Raw genomic sequence first — 20837 nt, 5'->3', positions numbered from 1 at the left:
AAAAAGACTAAGAAAAACAGAGCCAACTTATCAGATGCAGAGTTCAAAACACTGGTTATTACTATGCTTAGAGAACTCCTTGAGTATGGTAAAAAGAAATCAAGGAAGAAATGAAGGTTACATTAAGTGAAATAAAGAATAATCCACAGGAAACCAACAGAAAAGGGAAAGAAGCTAAGATTCAAACCAATGATTTAGAACATAAGGAAGAGATGACATTCAACTAGAACATAAAGAAGAAACAAGGATTCAAAAAAATGAGGATAGGCTTAGGAATGTCCAGGGGCAGGGCAGCTCCAAATGTGCCAACATCCAAATCATAGGGATGCCAGAAGGGGAAGAGGAAAAGCAGGAAATTGAAAATTTATTTGAAAAAATAATGAAAGTTCCCTAATTCGTTGAAGGAAACAGACATACAAGTCCAGGAAGCACAGAGACTCCCAAACAAGTTGGACCCAAAGAGGACCACACCAAGATGAATCATAATTAAATTGCCCAAAATTAAAGATAAAGAGAGAATCTTAAAAGCAGCAAGAGAAAAACAGAGAGTTACCTACAAAGGAGTTGCCATAAGATTGTCAGTTGATTTCTCAAAAGAAACTGCAGGCAAGAAGGGACTGGCAAGAAGTATTCAAAATGATGAAAAGCAAGGACCTACAACATAGATTACTCTATACAGAAAAGATATCATTTAGAATGTAAAGACAGATAAAGTGCTTCCCAAACAAGGCAAAGCTAAAGGAGTTCATCACCAACAAGCCATTATTACAGGAAATGTTAAAGGACTTCCTTAAGAAAAGTAAGGCCAAAACCATGAACGTTACAGAGGCAACAAATTCACAACTATCAACAACTGAATTAAAAAAAAAACAACTAAGCAAACAACCAGAACAGGAACAGAATCATAGATATGGAGGTCATTTGGAGGGTTATCAGGGGGAGAGGGAAGGAGGAAAATGGGGGAAGGGTGCAGAGGTTAAGAAGCATAGTTGGTAAGAACAAACAGAAGGAATTTAAGAATAGTATAGGAAATGGAGAAGCCAGAGAACTTAAATGCACAACCCGTAGACATGAACTAAGAGGGAGGATTGCTGAAGGGAAGGGGGGGTACCTGGCAGAGGGGACAAAGGGAGAAAACTGGGACAACTGTAATAGCATAATCAATAAAATATAAAAAATAAAAAAAAGACCACTTAGCTGAGCCCCAAATGCTGGACGTAACAGAAAGGCGGAATTGAATGAGAGAAGACATTTGCCAATGATACATCGAATAAAGAGTTAATATCCAAAATATATAAGTAAATTATACAACTTAATAGCAAGACACACACACACACAAATAATCTGATTTAAAAATGGGCAGAGGACCTCAATGGAAATTTCTCCAGAGAGGATGTACAGAGATTGGCAGTAGACATATAAAAAGATGCTTAACATCAGTAATCATCAGGAAAATGCAAAATAAAACCACAATGGGATAATTGCCTTATACTTGTCAGAATAGCTTTCATCAAATCAACAATGAGCGTTGGTGAAGATGTGAAGAAAAGGGAACACTTGTGCATTTTTGGTGAGAATGCCGACTGGTGCAGGAACTGTGGAAAGCAGTATGGAGTTACCTTGAAAAATTAAAAATAGTATACTGATTTTTAATCTGGTAAACCTCTAAAGTTTTTCAAAATTCCAATAAACATATAGCTTAAGTATTCAAATAATACTGTTCAAATACAGAAGATGGGTGCCTTTTTTTCTTTGCAGTTTTCCATGACTTATTGTATGAGTGTGTGTTTAGGAAGTCAAAGAACTGATTTTCTCAAATATCTCCTATTTAATAATTATCTATGTTACACAACTGAAAAAACAAAAAGATGTCAGTTGGCACTGTATTCATCTGAAGGCTGGAGGATCGGCCTCCACGATTGTTTGTTCAATACAACGATTGCCTGGAGATCTTAGTTCCTTGCGGGCTATTGAAAAGATGCTTCACTTTTTAAATATAGATCTTTTAATAGGGTTGCTTGTGTATCTTCACACATGGCAGCTTGCTTGTTATGTAGTATGCAATCCAAGAGAGAGTGTAAAACAGGTGCCACTATGTCTTCTATCAAGTGGTCTTGACATTCACACTGTCATAGTCTTAATACCTAATAGATATATACGAGATTTGTACTGAAAAAGTCCAGCCATTGTTAATGCCTGTGCAATGTTGACGTAACCTGGCAGCCAAGGAGAGTGGACTAGAATGCACATGTGTGAACAATGATAACTTCACTGTACTAATCAGTGGAGGTGGTACATGCTGTTGAGTGAGCATTTGTACTGTGTGGCTGTGGCATTCCAAATAACTGAGCGAGAAGAGCAATGAATCTGCATCAAATCTTGCATTAAGATTGAACATTCCTCCATGGAAACTACTTGGATGATTCAGAAGGCTGCAACTATGGGCAACTGGTGGTTGGTAGCTTCATTATGAGCACCCACTCATGCAACTCACCCACTCCAGCATCACATCTTGTGCAGAGTTCTTTGTGAAACATCAAATCACCCAAGTGACTCAGTCCCACTGCAGCCCAGATTTGGTGCCCTGTGACTTCTAGGTTTTCCCAAAACTAAAATCAGCTTTGAAAGGAAGAGATTTCATTTTGTCGATGAGATTCAGGAAAGTATGATGGGACAGCCGATGGCGATTGGGAGAACTGTGTGAGGTCCAAGGTGCCTACTTTGAAGGAGGCTGAGGTATCATTGTCTTATGTACAACATTTTGTGTATCTTGTATCTTCTTCAATAGGTGTTTCTATTTTTTTATATTACATGGCTGGATACCATCTGGACAGACCTCATATATCAGCTCTGTCCAGTGTGGCTGGAGCTATACTAGGCCATGAACATCAGGAAATGGGGAATCCTTGAGGTCATCTTGAAGGCTGAGTGTCACAGTAGGTGCGGACGTTTTAATAAGGGCTTCGGATCCTTTCCCATTCATGGGTTGCCCATTTTGAGCTAGCCTTAAGATGCTTTATGATAGCCTACTGGACCAAATTGTTTTTTGAAAGGTGAGAAGGAGAAATCAATCCTAAACCAGTCTAGGTTACACAAAGAATTCATTGTGCTGCGCTGTCTGAATGAATGACATATAGCTTTGATTTCCTCACATTGTAAAATAACTATCTCTCTGTGAAGAGCAAATGATATTGTCAAACATAAAATTGAGAAATATAAGGTTGTTGGAACTACAAGACATAGTATCCACTGTTTGGTATATCTTCATTATTTTTTAAGGAAAAAAATAACCACATTACTTTCTGATTTATATGTATTAATAAGAAATAAATTTAAGCAACAAGAATAACTGTGTAGTAAGAGCCACTAAGCTATACTCATTGGTAAAACTTGTAACAGAAAGATGCAACTTGTTAGTTCATTGTCAAAATTGCTCAGTAAGTTTATAGTAAGATAAAAACAAATGAGACAAATAAAGCTATGCGTTGTGCTTAAATCTTTATTGTATTTAGGAAGGCAATTCTGTTTATCATCAAAAATGTATGTTTTACTCCAAATGAGCCAGAAACATAACTACAAACATTACTTTATGAAGTTTTCCCATATAATAAATTCTGTTATAAATATTTAAAAATTTTCAGTTTTTATAGTTTTTAAGATATTTAAAGTCCTTACCACCTGTAAAAATGATCTTAACAAAACATTATTTTATTATCATATAATCATATCAGAGTTCCTCATTTTGGGGGTTAGACATCTGAGATTCAGGGTGTAAGGGTTTTCAATAGTGAGTAGCTGATCCAAGGCTAACTCTGAAGTGGTTTCTGACTCTGAATTGAGTTTTCACACCTCCATTGGGAATACTATTTCTTTGTCCTTATCACACAAACAATTTTTAGGCTAACCAAGCCTGAAACAGTTGTACCATTATTTAGAAAGACATTATTTATTTGACATAGATTGTTCATGTCCTATTCTTAACATGTTGCATTTTATTTCATTATCATTAACATATAATATGTGGTTTTGCATTTACATTGAGCAAAAAAATGCCCCAAAACGTTGGTAAATGTAGTATTTTAAGTTTTGTGAGTGCACTGATAATTCCTTTCTCCATCTAATTCAGTTTTGTTGCAAGAATCCACCATTCAGGATGTCTTTAGATTTAAAAAGAATAGCAACTTACCTGCTAGATCTTTCTTTTTAAAGAAGAGCTAGAGAACAGGTGTAATGGCATGTTTCAGGAAAAAATTGCAGGACAATCTTACCTTTCTTCCCTCTCTGTTCTTCTCCTACTAGAAGAAGGATATATTGGGAATAAAATATCTGTATTTCTTTGGGGAAGAGTTTCACAATATAAAAACTCTTTAGAGAGGACATAAAAATGGCCTAACAACCTTGAAAGTGTCTTTTAAAGTCTGTTGCATTCTGAAGTATTATTTCTAAATGGAAAGCTTTTTTCTTGCTGATAGCTTTGATTTTCCAATATTGTATATGATTGCTTGCCTTAGTGTGCAAATTCAAATTTCAAAAGGCATTTTATGTTTCTCCAAGAACATTCAGGTTGTGTTTTGTTGTGTGTTTTAACTTTGGTTTCATTTCTATTCAGAATATTAGCATTTTTAGAACATGACTTTAAGGTGTTCAGACTTCTCAAATTTTTATCTACCTTAATATAATTTCATTGATGAAAATACTTCTTTTGAACTGAAGAAAATAGGAGTTTAAAGTGGTTTCAAATGTATTGTAAGTTACTCAATTTCATGACTTTTTACTATTTTCTTATTGCCTTAAAATTAATTAAGTGTTTAAGTTTATTATTGCAGACACAAAACATTTATCAACAAAAAAGGAATAAATTCTAAGATACTGTGATTCTGATTTTGATTTCAGTAGTACCCATTTTAGGCTTCTTTATCCTTAGATAAAAGTGGAATATTTCAAATATGTTAGCTAAATCTGTCTTGATCAAATGCTTTGAACCTAATTAATTCCAGAAGGATCATTGAACATGGATTGTTTCACTATTCTCAGTTGAGAATTTTCTGCACTCTCAAATCTCACAATTAAGATGGTAATAAAAAGGAGCTACTTTAGAATAAGCAGTGTCTGAATCTGATTGGGGTTTGTACACATTTCCTCTAACTGAAAGTTACCTCCATTGTAGCTACAGATAGTAAGCAAAAGAGAACGCGATTTCAGATGTGGCCAGGGTCCTACCTGGGAGACAGATCTCACCAAGTCTTGCAGGCTCTGCGAAGACATTTTGTCTTCAATATGATATCATCGGAAAGCCATTCGGTATTTTTAAGTAGGGGATAAAATGATAAAACTGATATTTTTAAAAGATTGCTCTGAAATTGTATGGGGATGGGGTTAATAGATAGGAGTGTAGTTGAGGAAATTACAAAATAGAAAGCTATCACACTAGTTTAGGGAGCACAAGTTAGACTAGGGTGGTGGCTGTGGTTATGGAGAATAGTGCATAGATTCCTCAGGAAGTAAATTAACAGAATGTGGAGATGAATTTCATAAGGAAATAAAGAGATGCTTAAGGTTGATTCCACAAAATTGCAAACCTTGTCTTCTATAGCTGATTTACTAGTTGCATCAGTCGTTGAGAAGTGGCTCCTGGAATGGACTGGGTGTCTTTTCATAGGAAGAAACCTGGAGGGCTCTACACCAAAAAAGTAAGCGTGGTCTTTAACATAATTTTGTTTTGACAAACTTTCAAAATATACCCATATTATTAGCATAATTTATGAAAAATTCATAGGTAGACTATACCTAGGGAGTTTCCAGATTTACTTTTAAACTGTGTTAAGTAGATTATTCCAGGCATACAATGCCTTGATTTATTTTTTTTCATCCAGTAACTAGCTGTTTTATCTGAACTGAGGCTTAGTAATCTTTCTAGAAGTGGCATGCAAATCTTATCCATTATTTTAATTGTATTTTTAATGCAGATAATGAAATTCACAAGGTTGCTAGACATAATTGTTGCTTGTCAACTAGTCATTAAACGTGTTTCAGAAAAAATAAACTGCATTTTGGATCGTGTTTCTTTTATTGACCTTGACATCTATGGGTGGGCCTTGCCTTGCAAAGGAATTCCTTTTCCTTTGTTCACTATACACCATGCCCACCCCTCCCTAGTAAAAAATAAGCTCCATTGCAGCACTCAGGAAGAAGATTCTTTAGCCATCTTTTATTTGAACATGTTTGTTCTCCTGCCACCCAGAAAGAATGGGAGTGGGGGCAGGTGAAGTAGGGGAGATTGTAGAAGACGTTGTAACTTCCCTCTACTTTTTCCCCCACAGGAATCCCTTTTCTCCCAGGAACATCTGCCAGTGAACACTTCTAACAAGCCACTGAAAGAGAAGAAACTATTATTTTACCCCAATGTGAAAAATCTTGAGGTCCTTTCACAATTGCTAAAGAGCGATAAATTGATAAAACAAGACCACATTATGACTTTATTCAATGAGCTCAGTATAGTGTTGTTCAGATTCCCCTTTATTTTTCTCCTTATAAAGGCTAGTTTATCCTATAATTTCAACCAGGCAATCATTTGCATATGTTTTGTTTCTATCTAGTGGAAGGCTGAGCTAAGTTACTTTCTACTTTATGGTCAGTGTTCAAGTAAGTACTTTCCCAGTTTGAGTCCTAACTCTACCACTCATTTTGATTTAGAAACTGTTTGAATCAAAAAGGTCTTTGAAATCTGACTTGGTGGTCTCCCCTAGCATCATCCATAAAAATTTCTAGTTTAAAATCTATCTTTTCTGGATTTCAAGCCTTTAGTGCCAGCTTCAAGCTGTATATATTTTTGTTTGATTCTATATTTAAACAATTATTATTTGCAATAAAATGGGAAAAAATAACAGTTGGCATCCAAATCTCTCTTGGGAAAGAATCTAAGTTTATTTGGGGGAAAAAACAGGTAAATATTTATGAGTAGAACAGAAGTATGAAAGTGCAGGATATGGTGGAGACTCTTCTACAAATTATAAGATAAAGGATTTGTTTGTTGCCCCAGAGAAGGCAGGAAGAGCAGAAAAAGGAAAGGGGAATCAGTGAGCTGCGACAAAGTCAAGGTCATGAGCCCTGACATATAAACTCTACTTGTGAGAGTCAGTACCCTCACCCCAACAAAAAACACACATTTACACACACAAACACAAATTTAAAACAAGCACAAAGAAGAACAAAAGCAGAAAACACAAGAACCTGAGACACCCTGGGTGTATTTACTGGGAAGTGATTTTAATTGTCCAGTGTGAAGAATTAGGAAGACGAGATAAGGAATGTTAACAGGGCAGGGGAAGATGTACGGTCAAAACTCTCACAGTGTCACATTTGGAGGACAAGGTTGATGGAGAGGCTGAGGTATCCACTGAAGCTCTTTCCCCATTCATATAAGGTTCCTATAGCTTCTACCAGGTTGCAGAATTCTGCCTGCCGGAAGCAGAGCACAGTCCTTGATGCCATTGGCTACTGATCCTCTGTAACACTTGCCCTCTCCTCCAAGTCATGAATAAAGTCTACTGAAATCATGATGTGCTTGATACGAGGAAATATTATGTGGAATTTGATGGATGCAACATGGAGGAGGAAGAAAAAACCATGACTAAGTGATTACAGTAACTAGCAGAAATTGTGAGAAAAGTTTTAAAGTGTGGCAGGCTAAAAGATTGAGGTTCAGATCCAGATGTGGCTAGGTCTCTGAGAGGTAGGGGATCTTGACTTTAATCAGTGAATCCTGCAGTTCCCAAAGGTTAGGGTCCTAGGAACCAGGTAAGAAATAGAAATGATTGAAGGGACTTTACAAAAAGGGTGTATCTCAGTATTTCATTTTATTTTATAATTAAAGCCGTAAATTAATTTTAAAACTTTTCTACATAATCTCTGTCTCCAATTAAAGGCTATGGGAATTGTAAGGCCATGAAAGTTGTGTATTTGTTGAAAAAGACGGCTGCTACATGAAATTGGGGAAATCTTTTCTTTCCTTTCTTCATTTTTATCCCTGTTGTTCTCTGATATATTCCCAGTAACTAGAACAGTGCCTGGCTTATAGTCAGGGCTCTGTGACTATTTGAGAAATGAAAGGATAAATTGGTTATATTTGGGAATGCAGATACTGTCTTTTCAGATTTTTTAAATATGCAAGCTGGGAATCTGAATTTTTACCTAATACCTTCTGATTTTTAGATGTTGGAAATCAATGAAAAATGTTAGATGATTCTGTTGGCCCCATCTCAGCAGGCGATTGAAATATACGGAGGAGGAAGGTTACTGTGCCACCTGCGCTCCAGGTTTTAGGTTCCATTTTCTAAAGGTGTGTTTGTTTTAGCGAAATGGACATCCAGTATAAGTATCCTTGAACTTTTAATAATTGATAGTCACTAAAGCATATCTATTGGTGTCTCCAGTCAATTATCCCTACTTCTTATAGAACTACTTGATTCGCAATGATTTTGAGAAGAGTTTACATCTACATAAATAAGAGTTTTATACTAGATGGGGAAAAGTAGGTTTACAGTTGCTCATGTGAAAAATGATGTAATAATACAAGAATAATAAATAATACAAGAAAGTTGAATACTTCATGTACAGAAATATAAAATAAATGTAAGACTTTTATATAAAGTCATATAAACTTAATACTTGGGGAGGAGGGAGAGAGGGGGCAGACTCTAATGGTTCCAAAGCTTTTCCCTGTAACTGCTACATGATTTGGTGTCTTTTTGTGTCTTGTGATGCTGATGCCTACAAGCTTTCTTGAAGTCCTCCTGTTAGTGGTGTAGTTAGCTAGTTATAAATAAAGAGAAGAAAGGAAAGGGAAAGTGAATGCTGGGCCTGTGGGCCTGCTTGCTTCACAGGGAAGCCATAGCTTTTCACATTTCGGGGGACTACAGCACTGTGCTCCAAGGGGATAAACATCCTTCCTTTCCCCCTCCAGTACTGTATTGCCAGGGGGAGGTAAGCCCACGTGAAATAGAAGTAAAAATGGTGCCCAAAAAGGTATTTGACGATAGAAGCAAGGAAGTAGAGCCTGGGAAACAATGGATTGGCTAGGAGGTGGACTCGTTAAAATCTCACAAAAGCTTGGAAAGTTGATTGGTTATTTTGAAAAAACTCTTGGCTAAAACCCAGAAGAAACAAAGAGCTCTCTCTCTCTCTTGCTCATGACCCCCACTTGCCCCATGAACTTGTATGTCCTCTTTCCATAGTCATGTGGCCTTAGCAGCTATGTGACTGATGGCTGCATGCAAGCTTCAGGCAGAAGCCTGAATACCTCAGACGGCAATGGATTGCTGCTGGGAACACAAGCCAAACTAGCTGATGCTGGATTCGACTCAACTTTACTATGTCACAGGATCTCTGGACATTGACTCTATTTTTGGCCCAGATTTTCCATTCCAGAACAGACAAAGATGGGACATTGGAGGGGCAACCTTTTGATTTTGCCTCCTAAATAAATATTATCATCAGACATCGTCCTCTTTTGTGGGTCCTTGAAAAAGCTTTTTCTCACAAGACCACAAGAACCCCACTTTGACCGGCAACACTCATATCCTTTCCTCAGTGTTCTTTCCTTCAAGAATTTTCTCTCCCAACTCTGGTTTGCCTTGTTATCACTCTTTTCTGAATATCTAATGAGCTTGCAACATTTTTTTAAACAAGAACAACAAAAAATGTACTGAGGAGCATTCAGAATGTCAACAAAATAACTGCAACTTATTTTTATTTTTATTTTTTGCAATGACAGAGTGGTAGTCAGTTAACAGAACAACAATTATTTTGTATAAGCAGCATCAGACTGAGGATTGAAAAATACCTCATCATCCCCATATATGCTAATTGGTGTTGTGCACCAACAAGAACCTGCTTTAAGTTTCCAGGCCAATTTACAATCCTCATACTGTAGCAGGCAAGATTAGCGGCTACTGAAAATACCACCAGGATCGGGCTATCTAAAGACACATTCAGTAGTATGTTAACTATTCAGAAAAAGATACCGCACAGCTTAAAAACAAATCTTCAACAGCCTATATTTCAATATCTTTCTTTAAAAGGTATGAGTTGTGCACAGGGCGTTCGATACTTTATAGGCAAGGAAAAAACTGCATTAGAATCAACTTATTCATCTTCTTCATCTTCATCTTCTTCATCTTTCTCCTCATCCTCTTAATCTTCTTCTTTCTTCTTGCTTTTTTTAGCCTTGATGGCTCCCTGCGTCAGGCTTCACTTTAAGCTCAGTATACAGCCATATCCTTCCCCTATTTCTCCTTCAGCATGGCCGCCTTCTTTTCATCAGGCTGCTGGTCCCCTGCAGCCGTGTGACTCCACATCTCTCCCAGCTGCTCTGCAGCATCACCAATGGACAGGCCGGGATGCTCCCCTTTGACTTTTGGGACGACACTCAGAACAAAACAAGAAAAAGGCTGAAGTAGGTCTCTTGGGTGCATTGGGATCCTTGAACTTCTCTTTTGTTTCCCCTTTAGGAAAGATAAAAGTTTTCATTTCTCTTTGAAGCCGGGCCATTCTCACCTTTGCCATGTCTTCACGATTTCCTTTCTCTTTAGCAGAGATGGTCTTCCAGCTCTTGAGAACATTTAGGAAACACTGGGAAGTCGACTGAAGCATCTGGTACCTTCCTGGAGAGTCCGCACAAAGAAAGCATGTGATGACATTTTGCCTCTTGGCTTCCCAGGATCCCCTCTGCCCGTGTCTAATTACTTTCCTCAGTGCGCGCACAGTCACAGCGTGCCCGTCCTGTTGGCGCTTGTCCAGGCGCGGTCTTTGTGGAGCTCAGTGTACTGCAATGACCGGGAGCGTGGGAGCCAGACACAGCCACGTTTACAATCTTTACCCCAAATTTTTACAGTCTTCTTGAGAAACTAGTTATGTATTTATTCAATAATACTTAAAGTTTCTTATAGACTGGAACCATTTAAAGTTTTCTCTGGTATTTTATCCAGCACCTAGTATAGTACTGGCCTTAGATGGGTGTTTATTAGTCATCTGTCAGATGATTCTGTCCATATCTGAAGAGAGGGAGACACAGCTTTTCAGAAAACAAGACTTTTTTCCCACTTGACTGGCCTTTTCATCACTGTTGGAAGCATACCCATTTCCCACAGCTTTCAAACGTGAAATCTTAGATTAGCCTTTACTTCTTGAATTTTCCCCCCTGTATTGATTTCAGTTGAATTCAATTTATTCATTTTCCTTAAGGCCTGAGTCTGAATAATAATGCAGGAAATTTCAAATTAATTTTTTATGGATCATCTTCTAAAGTTTTCCTTTTTTGTGGTGCAAAATTATAAGATATACTTTCTTAGTTTGACTGAATTCCCATATTCCTTAAAATGCTATAGCTTCTCCATATCAATATCTAAATGAAATTTGAATTTTGTACAATTTAATTTCTAGTCTTCTCATGGCTCTTTTCATGTTTTTACTTTTGTAATATTATTTTACTCAGCCTGGTACCTTGGAACCAAACCAAACAGCCCATGAGGGCTTCTGGTTTCTCTATTCAGTTCTCTTTCCTAGATTCCAGAATATCTAGCTATTAACTTTAAATGATAAATTTGATTATTACTTGGTAAGAACACCTGAGTTTGCATAATCATTGCAATTTTGTCTCTTGGCAATTGGCATGGAAATTCACTATATAATCTAAGCCATTTATTAATTTTGCTGTAAGGAACTGTTGTCACTGAAACTATAAATACTCTAGATCCTTTTGGTCACCATATTTTTCCCTGTTGCAGAACCACATGGGAAGCCAATTCATAATCAGAAGGTGGCTTGGTAGGTGTGAAATGAGAACAAGTAGCTTCCGATGACTCAAATGTTAAGTACAGTGAAGCTAGGATTGCTTCTGAGCAACTCTTGACACTTGCAAGTTTTCCTAACAGTGTGTTCTGAAATTTGGTTAGGTAGAGGCTATAAAAACTGCCATGTAAAAGCTACAGGCAGCTTCTGTAGCAGGTAAAGACTTGAATACTCCTTTGAAGCTGACTGTTCCCTCACTCTGAGAAAACCTCCTGAGTGGTTATTTTGTTCAACAAATGTAAAGCACAAATCACTTACGAATTATACCTTGTTCTTGGAGAAAAAATGTGATGTTATTGTTCACCCAAATAAAAACATTTTGGACCGTGAAGCTAAGTGCACTCTTTGCCAATATATGGCTTTCTTTCAGTGTGTGCTTAGCAAACCTCTCTCAACCTGTTTTCTCTTCAGTAGAACGGGGATAATAATATTTGGGAAGATTCAAGTAATACAAGTACACTTTGAATCATGTCTCACATCTAGGAAGTGACTTAATATTAGTGATGATAATATATTAGAATATCACTGCTTTTAAAAATAAATATTTTATTTCTTTGTCTGAATTGATACTGCACTCTGCCACTGAATGGATTTTTGTTCTTCCTGGAGATGTGGGCACTTTGGAAAGAAGATGGCAGAATGAAACCTAAGTTTGACCCTTGCTGCTTGCAGGAAATGTATAAAGTACAGGGTTGCTAGTGCAAGATGAAATTGACTGTTGATTCTACACATAATTATTCTAAATGTGATGGATATAGTAATATGCACTACTATGCTGTGATGTATTTGTCTGTTCCTGGAAAGGGGTTTTTCTTCAATTGACTTTCCCACCCACAACTATCTTGAGCAGAAGATTCTGGGACAGAAATTTAGAAGGCAAGCTTTTGAGTGAAGTGGAAATGGAATGTTTTTTCTCTGACCATAGGACTCTTTGGGTGTCTAGAGGTAAATGTGGGTTGGCACACTTTTGTGTGGTGTGGGGTATGAATCAGTCACTATCCCATAAAATTAGGATGGGGTCAGGCTAAGATCTATTAGGATTTGGGCAATATTGCTGCCTTTTAAAATGCATTCTCCTTTTCTCCATTGGAGTTGAAGTGTTGGGCAAATGGTTGACCAGATACACTTACCTCCCCCAGTGTGTTTTGCATTAGATATCACCATATGCCTGAGTAATTCCTCATGGAATGTGAGTAGAAGTGATGTGTCCCAATCTCAGACCTCGCCTGTAAGTCTTCTGAGCATTTTGCCACACTGTTTTTTGCTTCTGCCTAACTAGAATGACAATAACCAGAGAGATGTTGGAACTTGCATGTGATTTAAATGGCAGAGTCACCATCAGACTCATGCCCAAATGGCTGTGTGGAGAAAAGCCAGAGTTGGCCTGGAACCCCTTTTATGTGAGAAAGACATATTTTTTAAACCACTGAATTTTCGGTGTTTGTTTCAACCAATTTGCCTGCTGTAACCAATCCAGAAATTAATGTGTGGGCAGTGGTGTCACAAGCTGAAAAGTTGGAGAAATACATGATATCATTGCAAAACATTGACATTTATTAAAGCTATCTCCAACTACAACTTGGAATGCAGACCACATGCTCATATAGTTTTAGGTGTAGTGGTTGGAAAAGAGCTGGAATGTTTATACATTTTGGCTGCTATTCATTACTTCAAGTAAGGTACTGTATTGCAGGAATTGGCTGGTTTGTGCACAGAGATTGAAGGGGCGAGAGAGAATTCACAGGCTTCACAGGACTGGAAAAGCTAACTGCTTCTGAAACCCAAACAGGAAATAAGACTTAAAACGGCTTCAAATGCAAAGGCCCAGTAAGATTTCTAAGTTAAATTAAGGTACTTAACCTTGCAGCAAAAATCTGATCTCCTACCACCCAGCTGTTTCAGATGTCCTCAGGGTGGCTGCTGTTGCGAAGTGCAGGCGCAGCGGGGTGTGCGGGCCTGTGTACATGCGCACCTGCACGCGCACGCACTCTTTGGGGTCGTTGAAACAAGAGCAGACTAAAGAATTACATCTAAGAAATTATTTTGAGTGTGAATGCTCGTACTTGGAAGGGACAGGAAGGAAATAATCCAAGAACTCCGTTTTTGAGGGAGTTGTCCTGCCAAAGAAACCGTAAACCGCATCTGAGAAAGTTTTTGACTCTTTGGCTTGTAAGAAGGGCGTACACTCAGTGTTCTTTACAGATGCGCCCTGGAGGACGGCAGAGAAAGAGTTGCTGCTCAGAGGGCAAGTCCAGGGACCCCGGAGTATCATGGACAAGGAAGCTCTTCCCAGAAATCCAAATGACGCCAGTCTGCAGACTCCCTCTACTCCCAGGTCAGGGCCTCCTGCAAACCCACTCAGCAGGAGTGCATTGTTTCAAAGAATTATGATTGCTGTGTTGTTGCCAGTATTCTATTAAAAAATAAAGATTTCTTTATTTTTTGGAGCAGTTTTAGGTTTACTGAAAATTGAGTAGAAAGTACAAAGAGTTTCCATATAGCCCCTCATCCCAACACCGAAACCCACAATATTTTCCTATTATTTCCCCTATTAATCTCTTCCATTAGAGTGGTACATTTTTTACAATTGATGGGCCAATATAGATACATTATTAACTAGATTCCATACTTTACATTAGGGCTTGCTCTTTGTGTTGTACATTCTATGGGTTCTGACAGATCTGTAATGACATATATCCATCATTATAATATAATACAGAATAGTTTCACTGCAATAAGAATTCCCTATGTTCCACTTATTCATCTCTCTCTTCCTCCTTGAACCTTTCTCCACCCACCCTCTTGCCCTGCCCTAGGCCCTGGTAACCATTACACTTTTTTATTGTAACCATAGTTTTGCTTTTTCCAGAATGTCATATATTTGTAGTCGTACAGCATATAGCTTTTTCAGAAAGGCTTCTTTCACTTAGCAATCTGCATTTGAGGGGTTTTTCATGTCTTTTCATGGCTGTATAGTTCCTTTCTTAAAATCACTGGGTAATGTTCCATTGTATAAATATGACACAGTTTGTTTTCCAGTCACTTATTGAAGGATATCTTGGTTTCTTCCAGGTTTTGGCTATCACGAATTATTCATTTGTTGGTTTTTATGTAGACATAAGTTTTCAACTCATTTGCTGGATCATGTGATAAGAATATGTTTACTTTTTTAAGAAACTGCCAAACTACCTTACAAATTGGCTTTACCACTTTGCATTCCTACTAGAAATGAAAGAGTGTTTCTGTTTCTCTACACATTCTTCTCCTGCTTAACAGGAATTTTTACTGTGGTTACCCTGCTCCGTCAACATCTAATGACAGGCTCAAGCAGAATACCTTCATTTTGGTGTCTGTACTATGGGGGAAAAACATCTAGCCCTGGTGGAGAAAGGTCACGTTCCAGAGATACCTGGACTTTGAACTGGATAAGCAACTGGGTGAGACTTTGAATTGTCCTCTTGGGAAGGGAATGAGTCTACTTTATGTAGGTACAGATATTCGATTGTCAGAGAGGTAGACTGTGTGGAGATGGCAATCTGTCCCTTAGAACTGACTTTCCCTTTCTTCCACTGTAATTGAAGCCCTAGACAAATGACTAGTCAGCTACACTATTTCCTAAGTTTTCTTGCACTTAGCTTTAGTCATGAGACTATGCTCTTCCAGCGGTTCCACTATTTGAGAAGAAGTAATGTGTGCCACTTCCTAGGATGGCTATAAAAACCTCCAGACATACCCCTCATGTTCTTTCTAATTTTTTATTTTTTGGTCATTGAATGTGGTAATCAAAGGTGAATAGAGGAACACTGAAAACCCTGTGTTATACGTGACCAAGCCCTATCAGTTTGGATCTCTGAGTAATAGCAGGGAGGAGATCTATCCTGCTGAACAGAATGCTTCCCTCCGGACTATTAAATGAATAAGTAATGAGCTTCTACTATATTTGAACTAAGCTTGGTTCTATTTGTGACAATAATTTGGTTCTAGTTTTATTTATTTTAATCAATACAAGTGCATAATATAAAGAACATTATTTTTTGTTGTCCTAGGCACTCATAAGGTTGCCTGCTTTTTTTTTTTTTTTTTTAAATAATGGTGTTGGACAGGGAGGTCATGTTCACATTCCAAAGTCTTGTTTCAGTGTCACTGATGGCCTGAGATTCAATGCAATTTTGAAGTAAAGAAATTGGTATCCGGTAGTTTCTTTACTACTTATACCTACCTATATTTAAATGTCAGACTTAGTTAACTTGAGCAAATTTCTTTAACTTTTAAAACTTTAGTATACTTATCTAAATGAAGGGGATAACCTTACCTGTCTCATAGGTATGTTTTAAAAATTGATTGAAATAAATCATGTGAATCATTAGCGTATCATCTTGCACTTAGGTGCTCAGTCCACATTAACCATTAGCTAGCTCTAGACTCTGTAAAGTTAGATTTTATACCCATATTTAGTGGAAAGGCTGGAGCTTAAAATAAAATAAACCAAAAAAATGCTCCTGCTATGCTCATAGCCCCTGGGTAAAATACCTTTTGACTTTTGTCAGAGTGAGAAAATGAGGAAGTATAAAAGACAGGGTTTTTTTTTTATTTCCTGGGGGAATAGCCACTTTCCCCAAATACAGTAAAATAATAGCACCTCCCACTGGGCAGAGAGTTTGTAAAGAGAATTGCTGAACTTCTCCATACAGGGAAATCCAGCAGTTAGGGCAGATGCCAGAAACAGTACATGGGGGTAACACAATGAATTGCGAGTGTGTACAAAGAGTTCAGCAACAGGCAACCGGCATGAAAACTGCAGTGAGCATGTGTTCCATGGAAGTTATTGGCAGATCACTGTTCAGAAATCTAGCAGCAGCTGAAGCAGTGAAGATGATAAATAGTTTAAATTGGCAACCAACACTTTCACTGAACACACACACATAATGAAAACAATACAACAGAGAGTGTGAAGGAGAGTGAGAATGGGGGTGACTGGTTCTTAGGGAGGTCACACAGCCCAAATGTCAGGATTAACTAGACTGTGCATCATTGTCAATGGTTTCTGCAAACCTCCTACATGGCACCAAAAGAGAAAATAGAGCAGAAAAGCCAAAAACAATAAACCAAGTTTTACTTTCAAAAAGAGGACAGAAAAAAAATTTCAAGGGAAGAGATTTTCTAACTTCCTAAGTAAGGAGGGATTGATGATTATGTCCACAATTTAAGATTATACTACTTGCATTATAAATTCATTTATAGCATGCTTAAGATATCCTCAATTCAATTTCTCTTTGTTAGAATTCCCAGTTCATAATTCTCACAGGAAATTATTTTATATGCAAAAACATGCAGAATTTGGATCCTAACAAATGTTTAGCTATTATAAAATGCCCAGCCAGTGATTGATTATATTGAGCTGAATCCGTCACTTCTTACCCAAAAAAGCAAAAAAGGGGAGATAAGCTTAAGCAAAGTTGAATTTAAATTCTTCTCTTGTACTTTGCCAATCAAGTGATGGTAGAAAATGAACAAAATTTAAGTGCAGAAAAAAAAAATTCTGTAGGTGAATGACATGAAGAAGCAAGGATGGAACATTCTTAAAATATTATCTTTCTTTAAGGAATGTACCTCTTTAGGGACCAAAGATAGTCTTTCATCTGCTGTTTGTTTTATAGCAGGACAATCTAATAAATGTTATTTTTGTTTTAGACAGTCTATCTTTCTTACTGTTTTTCACATGAAGTTTCTGGTCTGGGCAGGCTGGCTGCTCATTCTATGTTACACCGACCATACCCCTTGCTTCTGAACCCACCTTCTGTACTCATACCATTTTTAGTTGATTTGTAAGCGTTTTCACTGTTCTTTCTTTCTTCCAAAACCTTGCTCATTTTTTAGACCCCAGATTAAATCCTCTAACCACACTGAACTCTTGCAGCATATAATTCTTTGAACCACTTAATTTAACACTTTATTTTATGGCCCTAATCCTTTCATGTATGTAAATCATATTTTGCCAATAAGATGACAAATTCTTTCAGTGAAGGGCACAGGTCTTCTTCTTTCAGAAACATGGTAGATATTCAATAAATATTTATTTATTGATTGCTTAATATGCTTCCTATTGCACATAAGTTACACTTCGGAAATACTTATACAGTGGTAGACTCTTAGTAAAAAAAGCAAAACATGCAAAAGGAAGTTGAGCAGAGAACTGGGTGAAAACAGAGCTCACATTAATGGCAGCAAATGACATGATTAACACCTTTTCTGGCAGCCTTGCAGCCTGAATTTGATAAAGGAAAGTAATGTCTTCAAAGAACCAAATGCTAAATTGAATGATTGAATTTAACTCCATAGTGTAAGGCTATGTTAGTAGATTTTTTAAAAGATGACATTTGAGTGTAATTTAAGTGCAATACATCAATCTGCCATTGAGCTAATGAACTTCAAATAAAAAAAAATCACTAAGGAGTTTGGTACAGATGACTCCTTCAAGTATCCTTGGGGAGGTAAGATGCATAGGTAATTGAATGAAAATCTATTTTGACTCACCCCAATGACAACAATGTTTAACTCACATTACAAATCACCTATAGTTGTTAATGTACTATTTTTTTAATTGCTTTAAAATTATTAATGGTGACCATAAAGGAGCGTAGTGTTACTTATTTATCTATATCTCCTTAATAAAGCGAATTTTTAGTGCATTTTTTTCTTTAACACTTGCAGTTTATAATAAACTTCAGTTGCTCTAGTTTAAATTTCATCAGAAGGGAAAAAAGCACATTTGGTTGTCTTTTATTTGCCTAATCTTTCTGTCTTTATGAATGCCTTGAGATTATGGGATCAAATTAGTTCAACCATAAAATGTGGGAATAAATGGGTAATTGGTGACTGTAAACTAATAAAAAGGAAAATAAAACAGAGAAACACCTTTTCCTATGAGTTCTAGTAGGCCTGCATCCAAGTTCACAGCTCAATTAAAATACGATTTTCTGTTTTTCTGAAGGGAATCATAAATGTTTAGAGACTGTTAGACAAATAATATATTTTAAAACTCATAAAATGAATACATTTTTGAGAAATGGTGAAAAGGCAGTAACTGAACAACATTAAAATATGTAATGATATTAATAAAAACACAGAGCCCATAGCTAGAATATTTAAATTAATGCTTGACCAAATGTGGTCTTACGATTGAATATCAGAACTACTAGGTATTTGAAATACGGATTCCTAGATCACACCCCAGATCTACTGAATTAGAATTTCTGTGAACCCCAACAATCTATATTATAAAATAACATCCCTGATGATTCTTATAAATGCAAGAATTAGAAAACTATTAAAATCAACTTGACTTCTTAATTCTTGACTTTCAAAAATATGTCTAGAAAGAGAAACGTCACATTAGTGATAGTGTTAACCACTGGCTGCAATGTTGAAAGAGGGCAAACTCTCACTTTTTAATTACAGATCTTTTCATTGCTTTCTTCCAAAGATATGGTATCCTTCAGTAATAATGAAAATGCATGTAATTTGACGGTTTCTGTTATTATCAGTTGTATGTTGTCTGTGAGTCCCCCTCCATCTTTTGCTTAAGGAAGCATATGGGGGAAATTGTGCTGTTTCGTGTCCAGGACTATCTTAGCCAACTCAGTCTGCTACACACAACAAAGTACCACAGACAAGGTGGCATGAACACCAAGTCTTTACTTTCTCACAGTTCTGGAGGATCGAAGTCCCAGCTCAAGGTCTGGTAGGGTCAGTTTCTGGTGAGAACTCCCTTTCTGGCTTGGAGATAGCTACTCTATCCTCACATATCCTCTCCTCTGTGTGTGCAGAGAGAGGGCTTACTCCCTTCTCTTCTTAAAAGGACACTGATCTTGTTGGGTCACCCATCCTTATGATCTCACTTAACCCCAAATACTTTTTTCTTACTTCAAATAATGCCATTCTGGGGTGTAGGGCTTAACATATGAATTACGGTGGGGGGAAACACACATTCCATCACGTCAGTGAATAAACTAATATATTTGAGTGCATTATGGAGGGCAGAATTGGGGGTGAGAATCTTTGTTAAAATCCTTGAAGGGTCAAAATATAGAGACACAATGCCAGAGCTTAAGAGGTGGAAATAAAGTAATAGAAGTAAAATAAAGCAGCGGTAAAGGATTGGGAGGAATAGGCTTAAAATGAGAAGAATCCAGAAAGATGATGACAACTGACAATGGATTCTCTAGCTCACTTAAAGTTTTATTGTTAAGGGCTCAAGAGTCAGAGATGGTCTCAAATTTGTTAACCTTTTAAATGATTTAACTTTCTAAACCACAAAATAAAAATAATATTTAATTCATTTGTATTTTAAAGAAAACTCTGCTCCTTATTTTAGTATGAATGCTGTGAATTTATCATTGAAAGTCCAAACTATTGATTATAAACATTTCTAAATATAGCCCTCCTGGTATGGCTCATTGGATTGAGTGCCAGCCTGCGAACCAAAGGGCACAGGTTCGATTCCCAGTCAGGGCACATGCCTGGGTTGCAGGCCAGGTCCCCATTAGGGGGCACATAAGAGACAACCACACATTGATGTTTCTCTCCCTCTTTTTCTCCCTCCCTCCCCTCTCAAAAAATAAATAAATAAAATCTTTAAAAAATGTTTTAGAAAACATGACTAGTAAAAATTTGGAATAATCTTGATAAATTCAGGAACATAAACTAAATGGCTAAATATAGTTTATTTTTTAAACTATATTTTTAATGGAAAAATATTTTTAATGGAAAAATATTTTAGTGGAAAAATATAGAGAAGATAGATACTTTGGATGTTCTATTTTTTACTTTTTCTATGACTTTCTCTCTTCTTTCGGATGTAGGTTTGTGTGATAAGAAATACCTTGTTGCGCTAGAACAAGGAAAGGTTTTGTTATATATGTGGGCAAATGGCAATTTCTCCCTTTCCCATTCCTGCTCAGTTGTGTGTGTTCTTCCCTGCTCTTTGTATG

At 37.0% G+C, this 20837-nt stretch overlaps 1 pseudogene; it reads right to left on the bottom strand.

Moving 5' to 3' along the window:
• Nucleotides 1-10283: 10283 nt before the first annotated feature.
• Nucleotides 10284-17717, bottom strand: LOC129065507 (high mobility group protein B1-like; annotated as a pseudogene).
• Between the last annotated feature and the right edge of the window lie 3120 nt (nt 17718-20837).

This window comes from Pteronotus mesoamericanus, unplaced genomic scaffold, assembly GCF_021234165.1.
Source record: "Pteronotus mesoamericanus isolate MK-2021 breed Mesoamerican mustached bat unplaced genomic scaffold, CSHL_Meso_final contig_180, whole genome shotgun sequence".
NCBI lineage: Eukaryota > Metazoa > Chordata > Mammalia > Chiroptera > Mormoopidae > Pteronotus > Pteronotus mesoamericanus.
Note: the sequence above shows the minus strand (reverse complement) of the source record. Positions and strands in the feature narration are given on the sequence as shown.